We start from the raw sequence: 9,308 nt of genomic DNA, 5'->3' as shown, positions 1-9,308 counted from the left end.
GGATGGATGCAGGTGATTCATCTTCTCCAAATTAATCGTCCGCGATCCTACAGTGGAAATGAATTTCCACGGAATTGTTCAGGTGGTGTGTGGATTTACGACTCCCAAGGTGGTGTGTGAATTCGCCACGCCATTCCACGCAAAAAATTAAGTTCGCCACACCCACCAATGACTTTTTGGAACATGTCCCAACGTAAAAGGTCAAGGAGACGTGTATAAGGCACTTTACAAACATTGCATGCAAGTCATGCTTCTCTATTTCGCGTTGCCTCCTATTCTTTTTGCTACGGTTTCCAGCTTTTTTGATGAGCCTCATGCTTCTCCTCTATCCTCCCATGCTCTAACTCGCTAATCTCCTTCGCTGTTTTCCTCTGATTCGCAAGATGGCCTCTACCTCCCCTCTCTTTGCCTCCCTCATCGTTTTGTTTTGCCTCGCCTCCTTTCACGTACACCCAGCAGCTCCCTCGACTGTAGACAGCTTGTCCAGATGCCTGATCGAGAAGGGTGTCCTCAATTTCACCACCCCCGAATCCAACCCCGCTGCCTTCATCAGCCTGCTCGATTTCTCTTTGCAGAACTTGCGTTTCATAGAAGCTGGAGTGGCCAAGCCCGTGGCCATCGTCCTTCCAGGCTCAGTCACGGAGGTGCAGCATGCTTGGTCGTGCATCCGTGCCGATTGGGCCCTGCGCGTGCGCAGCGGAGGCCACAGCTACGAAGGCTTGTCTTCTACTGCCAACGTACCGTTCGTTATCCTTGACCTGATGAATATGCATGCTATCACTGTTGATTCGGCCAGAAAAACAGCATGGGTGGAAGCAGGAGCGACGGTGGGCGAGATTTACTACGCCATATCCCAGGAAACATCTTCCTATGGATTTCCGGCGGGAACGTGCGCAACCATAGGGGTTAGTGGGCATTTAAGCGGCGGTGGTTATGGAGCGCTATCCCGGATATATGGTGTTGCTGCAGATAATGTTATTGAGGCACAGCTTGTGAATGCAAACGGGAGTCTGGTGAAGAGGGTGAGCGTCAGTGATAAAGATCTCTTCTGGGCTCTGCGTGGGGGAGGTGGAGGAAGCTGGGGAATTGTAGTGTCCTGGAAGATCAAACTTGTTCCAGTGACCCCCACCGTGACCACATTCACCCTGTCGAAATCCGGTAAGCGGCTTATCATCGACCTCGTCTACCGCTGGCAAAGTGTAGGTCCAATGGCTCCAGACGGACTGTTCAGCGGGGTCTCCATCGCGGCCATCAATGAATCAGGAGTTATGGACATCACAGCATCGTTCGACGGGCAATTTTTGGGAAGCATCAACCAGACGGTAGCCCTAATGAAAGAAATCTATCCGGAGCTGGGCTTAACTGCTGCAGATTGTAAGGAGGGGACGTGGATACAAGCCACAGCGAATATGGCCGGCGTGTTGAGTCCCAGCGCCCTGACAAACAGGACTCAGGGGGGCAAAAACTACTTCAAAGCAAAATCAGACTACGTGAAGGCAGCGATGTCAAAGCAAGCTCTAGCGGGAGCATTCCAGATCTTGGAGCAGAACACAAGGGGATGGATAATCTTGGACGCCTATGGAGGGGTGATGCACCGCATAAGCTCAGATGCAATCGCGTTTCCTCACAGAGCTGGCAATCTGTTCGGGATTCAATACCAAGCCTCTTGGAGTGACGATACAGGCTCGCCGGATGCAGCATTGATTTCATGGTTGAGGGGATTCTATAGCTACATGGCCGATTATGTCTCTCAGGGTCCCAGGGCTGCCTACGTGAACTATATCGATCTTGATCTTGGCGATGGAGCCAATGCAGGCCCCAAATATTTTGTGCACAATTTCGACCGACTTGTGAAGATCAAAGGCCGAGTTGATCCTGACAATCTGTTCAACAATCCTCAGAGCTTGCCCACAAGGTTGTAGCTGACCGACATTGAACCTCGTGTGTCTAAGTAAGATCGATAGTGAAATTCTTCAACAATTTTCGGATCTTACGGAGATCTCAAGTGGCCTTATTGGCTTGTCTCTTCCCTAATTATAGACAGATCGACACTGAATATGTCAAGAATCTCATAGTGTTCACCATCCTTTTTACCGCCCAAAATCTGGCCCAGCTCTTAATTAATGTGTGACCTCATAATCAAATATCCAATAAGTGATAAGTATTGAAGATCTCTCTATCATAGACCCTTTGATCCCAAGTAAGCAAAGATTTGCAAAACATGCTCTCAAAACTTTTTGGGTGTACTTTCCTCGTGTGAACATAAGACCAACGTTTATTTCTATGCCAAGAAAATAATGGTCTCTTATATCTTCAATGTCAATTTCCATGTGAGCTAATTTTTTAGTTTTAAAATTAGCTTGCCATTGGATCAAAGAATTTGTTTAATTATTGAAATAAGATTTAGAATCATTAAATTTTTTTATAAACACAAAAACCAAATTTTGGACATGCACCAGATAAATACTATGTGGTATAGCACAAACACCATGCAATTTATTTAGAATAACCATGTTGTGCACGATATTTTGGGTTTACTCCATGGTAAAAACATGTAATCACATGCTGTCACACAGTTCCACATGAGAAAATTACAATTACATGCTTTTATCGCATCATAAACTCAAAATATCGCCTCAATATCACACAGTAATGTGGAGTAGTATTCTTTAAAGTGAGTTCTACAACCATTTACTAACTCATTGGTCGTGAAAGATGTGTATAGCTTTTTAGTGAGTTTTAAAGTCTCTAATGGGAGTACTAGGCATTGGAATGCTTTTTGTGTGCTCTATGTCAGTAGCCAGTTCCCGAGTGGATGTTTGGTTTGCACAACAACACAAAGCAACTATAGACGCACTTAATAGATGCACAAAATAGCGAGCGCATCTATAGGCGTTGCTTGAATAGAGAAAGTACGGGCGTGTCTAATAGCGCGTCTAACAGCTCGTCTATTTGCGCGTGTATTAACACGTCTATTTGCGCGTCTACACTGAGAAAATACGGGCCCATCTAACATTGCGTTTATCAGTGCATCTATTTGCACGTGTATTAGCGCATCTATTAGCACGTTTACACTGGGAATTAGATGCGTATTTAGATGCAAAATAGAGAATACAGAAAGTGAGATTTTGGTGTACATCATTGCTTTCCAAACATTGCCCATGATTACCAAAGCACATAATTTTAACAAAAACATCAATGCTTTTTTGCAAGCCCACATATACAAGAATTAAGTGAGGTGAGGAGAATGAGACAATATGTAAAATAGTTTTGCCAATATCAATGATGGGCTACGGTTCAATCTCATCCTCAATGAGATCAACCCTTGCCAAACTATCTACTTCAAAATCCAAACAAGTGTTTAGATCTACAAATACATTCAACCCACTACTACTTGTGCTACTCATGTGCTCATCGAAATTAGCATCACCAATGGTAGGCTCGTCCTCATGGGTAATGGCCTCAATATCTGTATCTCCTATCTCATGATCATCCTCCTCTCTCGTATCATGGTCATCATCATGTCCATGGCCATGATCATCCTCCATACGCTCCATATTAGTAAATGTACTATACATCACTTTGGAACGTGGCATAATAGGTATGACATGCCACCATCTATTATTATCCACCATTGGTTGATAGACAACCTAATTCAAACACAAATACAATCATGTTATTTTTCTTGCATCAAATATTTGCGAGTATTTTTATATGTGTACACGGTACCTATTCACATTGTTGCGGTAGTACTAGTGTGTCCTTCCTACTTTGCCAAAACTTTGTGGAAATAGTTACAAAGCCACTTGCATGGCATTTGATTGTTGCATTAGGGCCTCTTTCCACCACGTCCTTAAACCACTTTACATCCAAAACATACACAACGAAGCGTCGAAAGTCAAGCTTAATAATATCTTGGATTATGCCACAATAATCATCCATGGCTCCATTGGCTCCCTCAAAGCTAGCAATGACGCCGCAATTTTGTGTGTTTCTCTTATCATCAATCCGTTGTGTTCGAAAATGCTTGCCCTCACACCATATAGCATTGAACATAGTGCAGTACACCAAGAAAAAATCAATTAAATAAGCAATCTAAATTATGAAAAGCTCCTAACTTATGCATAACATTCTATATACCGACCTTGCTCATGCATCCCCTAGCATACTCCCATTCTTCCATTGTGATATGCATCCCCTCGTCTTTCTTTGCTTTCTCCATTTCATCAAGTAGCCAATCCACATGAATATCCTTTGGAAGTGCTCTTAGATACTGAGGGTATGGCACATGAGATCCGTGGTGTGTATGAATGAGGGCTCTTTCTTCTTGTCTTCTTGCCTTTGCATCCTCGTATCTTGTCACCCATATTTTCATCACATCACTATTAAGCATGCAATAGAGGTTGATACTATTATGCAACTCTGTGTCTATTACTTTGTTGCATCCTTTCCCTTGAGGCACAATAGAGGTCATCCTTAGGTCTTTATCATCTCTCCATAGTCGTGGGAGAGAGCTATCCACATCAACAAGAAACTCAGAAATATATACAAGTGACTCTTGTACCAACCAACCCTTGGCCATGCTACCTTCGGGTATTGCATTTTGTCTCACAAAGCCCTTCAAGGTCTTCATGAAGCGCTCGAGGAAGAACAACTATCATGCATGTATAGTACCACATATAGCAATCTCATCCACCAAATGCACTATAAGATGTAGTTGGCTTGTGAGAATAGAACGTGGAAATGTCTCCTCCACTAAACAAACCACCTCCACTGACATAACTCGAGCATTCTCAAGCGTGGTGGGATCTATTTCCTTTGAGCTCACATACCTAGAAATGAAAAAGTACACCATATTAGCAATATGAACACCTTGCATGGAGCATTGATACGCATCATATTTTGTATCATGTAAAGTACCTCACAAGCTCGCCCATCTTGTAAATACAATCTTTCACATCCTTCGATGCACTACGTGAAATGCTAGTAGGTAGTATGAACTGAACCCACGAGGAGGTGGTTGATTAGTTGCTCATAATTATTCGCTCACAAATTTGAAAGGAAAAAGATATTATGCACATAAAATACTTACTTGGAGCAACAAAATGAAGTGTTAGCGGGCAATCTTTATTTCCAACCAATATAGCACACAATAGTTACAAACCCTTACCGGCTCATGCCAAGTGGTGGAGGAGTCGTGGAACCATTCCAAATTCTCATCCAATCTCCCGTGGTGAGTGATTGTGGAAGGACTTCATTCCAAGGGGCAACATATCTAGGATGATCAGGTGGGAGAAATCGATGGTGATACTCATAGACGACCTTATTCAATGCATCTGCCTGTGAGGCAACTAGCGAAGGACCACAAACAGGACATGCATGGTAACCCAAACAATAGATGCAATTAAGAGTTGAAGGTGGGTTTAGGGTGCCACATCCTTTGCGTTTTCATAATTAGAAGTGCAATGCTTACCTGAACACTCGCCATAGCCTGGGAAGTCATGCATCATCCACATCAAGACTGCTTTGCAGTTGAAGTCTCGTGATGAGGGAGGCCTGCTCACATCATGCACCTCGATACCTCTCCAAAGTATCTCTAGCTCGTCAATCAAAGGCTCCAAATCAACATGTCCTTTATGTTTCCCTAGAATTAGAAGGGACACCATAACATGTCCTTTCTTAATAGCCATAGAGGGTGGAAGATTATAATTCACCAATATCATTGGCCATACACTGTAAGAGGTGCTTTTGAGACCAAATGGGTTCATACCGTCCATACCCAATCCAAGTCTCAAGCTCCTAGGTTCTTCCTTGAAGCTTGGCCATGTGTCTTCAATATGCTTCCACGCATGAGAGTCTGCGGGAGTTCTCCACTTGCCATCGGTTGATCGATGGGAGGAATGCCATGACATGAGCTCTGCAATGGATTCGCACTTGAACATATGTTGGATGCGAGGGATTATGGGAAAATGTCGCAGAACCTTACGAGGCACGTCCAAAGTTTTGAAATCTGCTCTATATCTTGCCTCTCCACAAGTAGGGCACTCTCTTGCATCCTTATGTAGTCCACCAAACAAAACACAATCGTTGACGCATGCATGGATGCGCTTGTAATCTAATCCTCCAAGAGAGGTGACCGTCACATGTTGCCTTGCCATATCTCTTGAGGTCGGTAATTTATTCTCCCTTGGAAGCATTTTACACAATAGCCTGCACGTGAAGACCATAAATGAGGAAAAGCATTTGAGTAATTGACCCACTAGCATAATTCACCATGTTTGCAAAATAGACTTTAAAGCTTACTTGAGTAACGCATTCAAACTTGCATTGCTCCATCCATAGATGGTTTGCAAGTTTAGTAACTCAAGGGAGGCATGTAGAACAGAGAATGTGCACCCCTTAAATAGTGGAGTCGATGTTGCAGTAAAAAGATCATCCTGCTCCATGATATCATCCCTCCCTTGATGGACATATAAATCCCACACCATATCATCAAACACCTCCTTCTCCACGGCTTCATGAGGTAATGGCGGAGGGCTACTATCACCATCACTCCATGCATCGATAATAGTCCCTCCTGAAGATCCCACCTCATATCGCCGACGCTTCACCTCCTCACGGCGAGCATAGGGCAACATATGCGAGTGTGGCACTGCATCTTGTATCAAATTAAAAAGGGATCATAACTCAAACATATGAACACCCATAGGTATCTCAATCAACCTTAACTCTTTAACACTTACCATGTTTATAGTCGCATCACATTCTCCATACTTTGAGATGTGATTGAGTGTAATCCTGCATGCACGATACATGTTTCCTCGACATCGATCACACATACATTTGATTTTTTGCTCCAACCACATTTCGCGATGGTAGATACGGAGGGATTCATCCTCACTGGAGCTACTTGTTGAAGATGAAGACATCCTACAAACAAACAATCCAAAAAAATTTGCTTTTCTTCAAATATTTAAATTTAAACTCTGTGGCGCGTCTAAAGGCACGTCTAAAACTACGTCTGTCTGTTCTGTGGTGCACGTCTATAAGCGTGTCTAAAACCGCCTCTACTCTATGTATCTAGATGTTTGTTCATCCTCACTGGAGCTACTTGTTGAAGATGAAGACATCCTACAAACAAACAATCCAAAAAAATTTGCTTTTCTTCAAATATTTAAATTTAAACTCTGTGGCGTGTCTAAAGGCACGTCTAAAACTGCGTCTGTCTGTTCTGTGGTGCACGTCTACAAGCGCGTCTAAAACCGCCTCTGCTTTGTGTATCTAGATGTGCAATTACATGCATATTTAGACGCATGTATAGACGCGCTATTAGATGCACTTATAGACGTAGTTTTTAAATCTGCTTTAAGCATGCTCGCTTTGCTTTTCTTCACATTACTTATACTTCGTGCGGCTTGCTTGATTTGCTATTAGCAGATCCACAGCTTTGACGCTTAAGAGGAAGGCACCCACACTTACTTCCAAGCTTACACTTAAGAGGAAGGCACCCACACTTACTTCCAAGCTTAAAGGAGAAGAGGGTGAACAAGGAAGAGAAGCAACTTTGAAAAAGGAGAAGAAGCTTCCATACCTCTATCCAAGGTAAGTCTTTTTACAGTTGATCTTTTTTGGAAGTTGCTCTCTTTGGATTTGTCCTTTCTCGTATCCAAGAAATGCATGATTTTGGTACCAGTGTTACGTTTTGTGTCAGGTGCATGTCCTTTTCTACTTTTTAGAAAAGTCCGTCTGTCGGAGTATGTCTATAGGCATGTCTCAGAGCGCGTCTACAAGTGCGTCTACACGTGCATCTAGCTTGTTTGCAGACACAGACAGCTGCGTCTATAGACGCACTGTTATACGCGAAAATAAACGTGCTTCTCAGACGCGTCTATAGACGCGCTCCGACAGTAATCTTTTCTTCCCTTCCCCTTTCTTCTTAGCTCATCAGTAATTGTCTTTTTTTCTTTTTTCCAGTTCATCATGTGGCCAAGAAGCTCTTCAGGCTCACCTGATCTCCGGAGTCTATTTTTAGGGAGTTATATAACCTTTTAGGGCACCCTCCTAGTCCTGCAGAGTTATACGGGTATATGACGGGTACTCTAAACATCCCCCAAGAGTGAGCACTACAGACTCCAAAACACCCCACACCAGTTGAGACCCCAACGGAGTCAGCACAGCCCAACCAGCTATACAATTGAGGCCCTTCTCCCATGCCGTCTTATGCCCCTTCCCCCATGCTTCCCCCATGCCGTCTTATGCCCCTTTCGCCATGCTGTCTTATGCCCCTTCCCCCATGCCGTCAGGAGGTCCTTCTGTCTCACAGAGCTGTCAGCGTACTCTTGTGCAGTCGAGACTCGATTCTCTAGCTACGAGTGGTGCCCGTAGTCCCATGCAGTCTCCAGCTACGAGTGGCCAGTGTACTAGCTCGACACGACATGGTAGCAGGCATAGTAGTAGGGAGAGTGGTGGGGGATGCATGGCACAGTGCTTTGGGAAGGGTGGTAGTGGGGACGATGATGATTCAAATGACTTAGACATGCCTCCGGGTGATGGTATGATCTTCTATGACATCACTCAGATAGGAGGCATCTTGATGGATGCACAGGGGAAGGACATCATGGCCTTCATGCGCTCTGTAATTGCTAACAATTACAGAGATTGCTTTATCCACTACAAAGACTAGCCAAAGAGGTTGGCTGATGAGACCCTCGCTGCTGTTCGCTCTAGGTATCCTAACCCCCCCAATCGTTAGTTCACAGATAAATGGGCCAAGTCAAAGATTGTTATGATACTTGGCAATAAAAGATCTTCGCTTAAGAGGCACGCACTAGCGGAGCTTGCCAGGCTCGAGGGAGGTCAACCACCAAGGGGCCCGCCCCACACCGCTCACAAGCATGAGTGGAAGAAAGCAATGAAGTCAACGAGGGAGGAGACCAGTCTGCAGCACGTGGAGGCACGAAGGATCCAGATGGAGCAATATGGAAGCATGCATTTTGGAGCAAGGGGTGTTGAATCATGGGAGGCCCAATTTGTAAGTATCGATCTCAAATTATATTGCTTATGCAGTTTATTAGGAGGTTGTTTCTTTGTACTAACCCCTCCGCAAATTATGTCATCTTGCAACTTGATATCGTGGGTAGATACCCTACTCCTGTTGAAACAGCCTACCACTGCCACCATCACAGAGGAGATGCATGGAAGCACTTCTATCATGATGGGTTGATTACTGAGGAGCAGTATATCCGGGCTACTGGAGCGGCCATCGAGGTATTTGAAAGTAATTAAATAATGTCAATATTATAAGTAAA

General features: G+C 44.0%; 1 pseudogene; it reads left to right on the top strand.

Annotated features, from left to right (window-relative positions):
* The first annotated feature begins 302 nt into the window (after nt 1-302).
* Nucleotides 303-2,102, top strand: LOC147904736 (berberine bridge enzyme-like D-1 pseudogene; annotated as a pseudogene).
* Nucleotides 2,103-9,308: the final 7,206 nt, after the last annotated feature.

The sequence above is a fragment of the Dipteris shenzhenensis genome, chromosome 2 (genome assembly GCF_047967505.1).
Source record: "Dipteris shenzhenensis isolate YYH24624 ecotype China chromosome 2, Dip_SZ_1.0, whole genome shotgun sequence".
In the NCBI taxonomy this organism is placed as follows: Eukaryota; Viridiplantae; Streptophyta; class Polypodiopsida; order Gleicheniales; family Dipteridaceae; genus Dipteris; species Dipteris shenzhenensis.
The sequence above is the reverse complement of the archived record's forward strand: the minus strand, read 5'-3'. Positions and strand labels throughout refer to the sequence as shown.